This window comes from Tamandua tetradactyla, chromosome 25, assembly GCF_023851605.1.
Source record: "Tamandua tetradactyla isolate mTamTet1 chromosome 25, mTamTet1.pri, whole genome shotgun sequence".
NCBI lineage: Eukaryota > Metazoa > Chordata > Mammalia > Pilosa > Myrmecophagidae > Tamandua > Tamandua tetradactyla.
Window position 1 is genome coordinate 21,918,109 of NC_135351.1, and position 6,286 is coordinate 21,924,394.

Sequence of the window (6,286 nt, forward strand, 5' to 3'; positions counted from 1 at the left end):
AGGAAACCCCATACCCATTAAGCAGTTACTCTCCATTCCCCACTCCTCCAGCTCCTGGCAACCACTAATCTTTATTCTGTCTCTATGGTTTTACCTATTTGAATATAGTTTTAAATGATACTTTTTTTCCCCAAGGAAACGATCCCATAACAGAATGCAAATAACATAGAGAAAGAATATATTCAAGCTTTTGGTGTTGGTTGCATGTACTTGTAGAGTCCTCTATATGTGGATCCAGCCACTCTTCACCATGGCTTGCAAAAATTTCTCAACAACCCCTGGTGATTAGGGCAGGCTTCAGATGGAGCGACACCGGAGGGTCCTCCCAAGGTGAAAGCCTAGGGAGGAACACCCTGGTGGAACCCTCCTCGATCACGCTGGCTGCCAGGCAAGTTGGCAAACCGCAAGGCTTCCATGTGGGATCCCACCCCTTTCCAGCTGTTTGGCTTTTGATTAGTATACAGCTGAGAAAGCTTGGAATCGGTCTGAGCGAGGACTGGTTTCTGTTCATCAGTTATCATCGCTGATCATTGTTTTTGGCCAACTCTCTGTGTGTGTCTCTCTTTTCTTAGTTTTTAATGCCCTAATAAAAGCAATCAGAAATTTGGCTTCAGAGATCACTCACTGGTCTTTGAATCTAGGTGGATGCTAGGATGTGACGGAATCATCGCTTCATGCTCCCCAAGGATGTGAAAAGACGAGGTAGGTCCTTTTATTCACCCTACTTCAGTCCCTAAGTGTTAGGGGTGATGGGTTGTGAGGAAATTTTCATAGAGCAAGAGGAAGAGGTTGTTGGGAGGTGGCACTCTCCCCACTCTAGAAGATTGTTTCTTGAACATGGGCAGGAGACAGGTGCTCTTTCCCATGTCTTAGAGGGCCATTAAAGGGGTGGCCTTTGTAACTCTTGCCCCTTATACAGATTTGAGGACATGAGAAACCTCAGTCTCACACCAGGGAAAGATGTTTCTCCCGTGGGGCATTGTGTGGGCTGCACGCACTGCATCTCTAGGATGTGACTTTCACATAGAGAATTCATATCTGGGGTCATGACCCCCCCCCCCGATGACCAATTTCTCCCTTCCTTTTCCCATATTAAAATAAGAAGATACTGGACTTGAAAGCCCCACAGATGCTTTTCGTTAATTCCTTAACCCATCCACATCTCCCTGCGTGTAGTTTCCATGCGGCAATCTTGGTTTTGCTCTCTGCACAGAGTAAGGCAAATGTCCCAATTTACTGCTCATCTTCCGAAAACACGATAGGGTTAAAGTCTTCTCCTTCCAGGGTAGCTGAGACAGTGAGGGTGACAGCAGGCTAACTTCCCTCACTGCTTCTCTGTTAAGGCAGTTCCGGGTGACATAAATTTTGATATCAGCCACATCAAACGTTCACTGACTTACCTGAAACTTCAGAAGTCTTCTTTCATGTATATAGATAATAATTCCTTCTAGCACCTCCATCGTATTTTACCATTTACAAAGGTTTTCGCATATCTCATTTGATATTGGAAACAAGCAGTATAGATGACTTTGTATCCATTTTACTGACAAGGAAATGAATCAGAGAACTTAGATGGCTGGCGCACCATCAACTGCACACCCAGAGCTCAGAGAACACAAGCTTTCTGTGCCTTTAATTTATCCTTTATCAGAAATCCACCTTGAGTAACTGTTGCTCAGGTTAGGTCCCCTAACTTGCACTTACACAGTTGATTTTCTGGGACTGCAATGCATCTTATTAAGTTTTAACCAAAAAAAAAAAAAAAAAAAAAAACATTTTTGCGGGAAGATAACATCTCTGTGTTTTCCAGAATTCACCTTAAAATTTACTTGGTGGTGGTGATGGTCATAGAACATTGTGAAAATAATTAATAGCACTGAATTATATCTTTGAAAGTGTTTTCAAAGGGGGGGGGAATTTTAGGTTGTATGTGTGTTACTAGAATATAATTTTTTTAAAAAAGCAAAACATAAGACTGTACACACAGGGAACCTAAAGTAAACCATGGTTTATAGTTAATAGTACAATTATAAAAATGTGCTGTCATTCATTGTAACAAATGTACCACACTGATACAAAGTGTTAATAATAGGGTGGTATGTGGGAACTCTGTATTATTTACATGATTTTTTCCCATAAATCTACCACTTCTCTAATACAAAAATTATAGCATCTTAGTGGGTATGAAAAAAATCGTACACTTGAGGGAGTAGAATATATGCTTCTCTCCACTCTCTTTCTTTACCACTCTCTTTACCCTTTCCCAAGGCACAGCAAAGATGTTGCACTTCGTCTCTTCGTCTTTTCCTCTTTTGTTTTTTTTTTAATCTAGACACCTGAACTTATTAAATAACTAAGGCAATCTTTTCACTTTCCTTTCTTCTCTTGTGCTTTAATTTCTTCCTATCCAGGTTTGTTCCACCTGAGTTTAAAGGTGTAACCTGTATTATAAGGAATCTTCCCTATTTCACCTTACAAATGAGTTGCCAAATATGCCCACAAGACCTTCATTTTGTTTCTCTCTTTTCCCCCTTCATTTAAATCCTCCTCACCATGCTTCCACTACCAGACTCTCAGACTCTTGGCTTTTCATACACGACTAGATATTCTTGACAAACAGTGTTCAATTATGACACTTGCACTACGTTCAAGTGTGACAGTGTACAAGGTACATGATAATCAAAATCACATGCACACAGAAGCACACCCGGGTTGGAAGGGCTGTGTGGCCTCTTGGAAGGGTGGAGGCTGTCTCCTCCACACTCTGGCACCATCACGTATTTGATCTGAAGATCAGCTTTGATCTTTCCACAAGTTCCCCTCATAACCTCCTCGACATAGCAGCCCCCGAAGAGGGTCTTTACTGGTTTTGCACTCTGTATTTTGTGGCAGCTGCAGGAGCCTCTGTCCATGTGGTTTCTCACTGCTTGCAGGCTGGCCTACCCTCTGCCCTGAGCTCCCTGGGGTTGATGATTTGGCCGATGGTGATACTTCATAGCTGTGAAACTGCTATGAGGTATTGAAAAGACTGGAAATGCTTGCTGGCTTTGCTTGCCTTACAGGAGTTGGCCTGGGCCCTGCCCTGGAATTGTGCATTTCTGTTCACCCCACTAACCTTCCCACCTCCTTCCTGGGCCCAGCAGTGCTCTTCCCCTGCCTTCCCCTGAGTACAGTCTATGCCAGGGGTTGTAGCTGGGAGGTACCTGATGTCTGCCGTGAGCCTGATGCTTCTCTCTTCCCTGGGGAAACTCTTCTTTGGATCCATTTGGCTTTTCCAGGCAAAACTGTGTTTAGGGCTGGTGGTCATGTGTGGTTTTGTCCTTTATGATACTCAACTCATTAGGGAAAAGGCTGAAAGTGGAGATGAGGATTCCATCTGGCACTGCATTGATCTCTTCCTGGATTTTGTTACTAGATTCAGAAAACTCGTGATGGAAAAAGCAAAAATGAAACGACCATCTAGCCTTTCCCCATTTGACTTCCTCCCCCTCCACTTCTCATTTCTTCTTTGCATGCAGGTGATGTGTTTTGTGAAAATGAAAAGCATCGGAAAAGCTTTTGTACTTTGTGGTTTTCTCGACTTTGAATTTTTTTTAATCAGAAAACTGATTGGCATATTATAAAAAAAAGTCACATGCACAACACGACAAGGACACAGTTCTAGGGATTTTATAGTCATGGTTATAGGATTGTTTATTTTTCGGATGAAATACTAGAAAAGTAGATAGAGTATTTTTAAGTTTCATTTGAAATATAATTCACTTAATGTAATTTGAAAAAATGGATCCCCAAACATGATCTCAGAAGATAAATGACTTGTTTAAAAGGTCATTTGTGGAGGAAAAAATATCTATTTACTGTGGGTTTGGAGATTGAAGATGGATCTTGGAGAACAAAAGGATGTAGTTTCATGTATTCAGTTTTAAACACGGGATCCCAAATTCCGGGTAAAACTGAAGAATTTGAAGTTTGTTTTGGCTCCAGAAATATTCAGTTTTGCAAAGTCTGTGGTTTTCTTATCTGCCCCTCACTTTCACTTCCACTACAAAGGGAGGAAAGAAGAATTTTGTCGTCTTCTTACCTACACTGCCCAACTATTATGGGAAAAATGGGATTTGTTCAGCAAAAATTAATGCTTTTCAGATAAGGGGGAATATTTTGCAGCTGTCTCTACCAAAAATCAATAATGCTAAACTTTGCAAAGTTAAATGTTTTCATGCAGACACTCAAGACTTGTGCTAACAGAAAACACCTTGACTAATCAGCTCTCATGGAGGATAACTCATTCCTTTCAGATTAACCTGAGTAGTTTCTCATTTAATATTTAATGTGCCTGACAAATATTGGAAAGGATTTAAAATTAGAGTCTCTACCATTTAAAAGTCATTTTTGCTTATTAAAAATATACTTTATTATACATATACTTTACAATATAGGTAAATATTAAACATATACCTACAATATAGGTAGTTGAGTCAGTCAAGTTAAAGGCTTCATTTATCCCCCAGAGTAATCAGAGCAAACCTGAAGGTGGAGCTGAAGTGGGAGTTAAGGAGCCAACATTGGAACGATGTGGCGGCTTCAGTCCTCTGAAGTACTTGGGGTCAGACATCTGTGTTCAGAGTTTACAAAAGACTTGACAGCTCTCTTAAGAAAGGAAATCAAAATGCAGCACATTGAAAACAAAAAGAATGGCAACAGTGAAGAAAGAGAAGTCACCCTTTGAGTGTTGACTATGCTTCTATAAATCAGATCTGGAGAATGCCGATGATTCAGTCTTGGCTGGATCCCTTTGGCCGGCTGTCCTTAATTCCACAAGTGACGCTCTCAGCCTCCTAGAAGACAAGGAGGAAAGGAACATGGCTCTGTAGACACCCTTCAGCCAGCAAAAGGCTTTAATAGTAGGGGGCATAGCATGCACTCAGAATTTTGCTTGGAGAACATATGTAAAAAATATTGTTTTTTCTCTGAATACTTTTTTTTCCTAGATAAAATTCAAACCCTTTAGTGATGTGAAGATGGAACAAAAGCCACAGGCTGAATAAACATCCCCGTATTCTGGGTATGCCATTGTCATTTCTTTTGTCTTTAGACACACCGACTAGCATGCAAGCCTCTGTTTCTCCTAATTTTTTTGGTGATTCAGGTTCCTTCCAGCCCTTTTCTCTCTCTCATCTCCTGTTTCTGGTTGCTATTGATTCTGTTCTCCATAATGCATTTGAGCAGTGTCCAATAGGACTTTCCAATTTGATGTGTCATCTGAGCAGGCATGCTTCAAGTGCTCCCCTCTGTCTGACTTGTTCTCTCTCTGGGCCCTCTCTTGCACCCTTGGCTTCTTTCTTCATATCAGCCAGAATTATATTTACAGGAGCTCATGGACCATTTGCAAGCTCTCTCTGTTCGACCTCACCCTTTTATCTCAGCAACTACTGCCACGCTGTTTGGTTGAAATGACACTTGGAAGCCAGTCCACTGGAGTGCACAGTAAGTTGAATTGCTACTGCTTCCTCTTATTCATGTGATAGATAGTACCATAAAATGGATGTGATATGGTTATTAGGCTGGGACTTGATTCATACAGAACTGTATTGATTGGTGTTGGTTCAGTGTGTGCTACACATTTTATCAATTGACCTTGCAGATTGCATCCTGGCATCGCTTCTTTTGCCTCTAATTCTACTTTATTTCCAGTTTTGTAGCTCCTAATTTTCCTTTGGTTGATTTCTCATAGTATTTCTCTGGTTTCCTATTATCCAGAAAGACTTTTCTAATGAAACCATATTTTCCCCTCACCAAGCTTATTAACGTATTTATTTATTTATTTTGCAGGGGTGGCCTTCACTGTTCTGGCATATCCCTTCTGTTCCTTGAGTTTCCAAGTTCTAAAACACTTCTGTCTGCACACACAACTTTTCCTGCCAACCTCCAGCCCTTCAGCCTGGCTGACAGAACTCAACAGAAAGTGGCTTGAGTGAATAAATCTGTAGCTTGTAAAAGCAAGACGCATAGTTAAGGAAGGAAAAGAGGGAGAGCTGCAGATTCTCCTGTTTGTTGTGTTTCTAACAGTCATGCGCTAATCTTTTTACTTAAGTAATGTCATTATTTCAGTTTGATCCATTTCCTTTTTGTTTGTCTAGCAAATGCTCTGGGACAACCTCTTCTTCAGATGCTTCCATGAAAATGTTAGGCAATTCAACAAAGATGATATAGAAAGTAGGGATTTTGCAGTGGAGGATAGAAAAGAGGATGGGCAATGGGAAAGGAGAAAAAGGAGGGAAAATGTTAA

The 6,286-nt window shown here is 40.9% G+C and overlaps 1 pseudogene; it reads left to right on the forward strand.

Annotated features, from left to right (window-relative positions):
* Window positions 1-2,588: 2,588 nt before the first annotated feature.
* On the forward strand, window positions 2,589-4,640 carry LOC143668943 (bax inhibitor 1 pseudogene; annotated as a pseudogene).
* The last annotated feature ends 1,646 nt before the right edge of the window (window positions 4,641-6,286 follow it).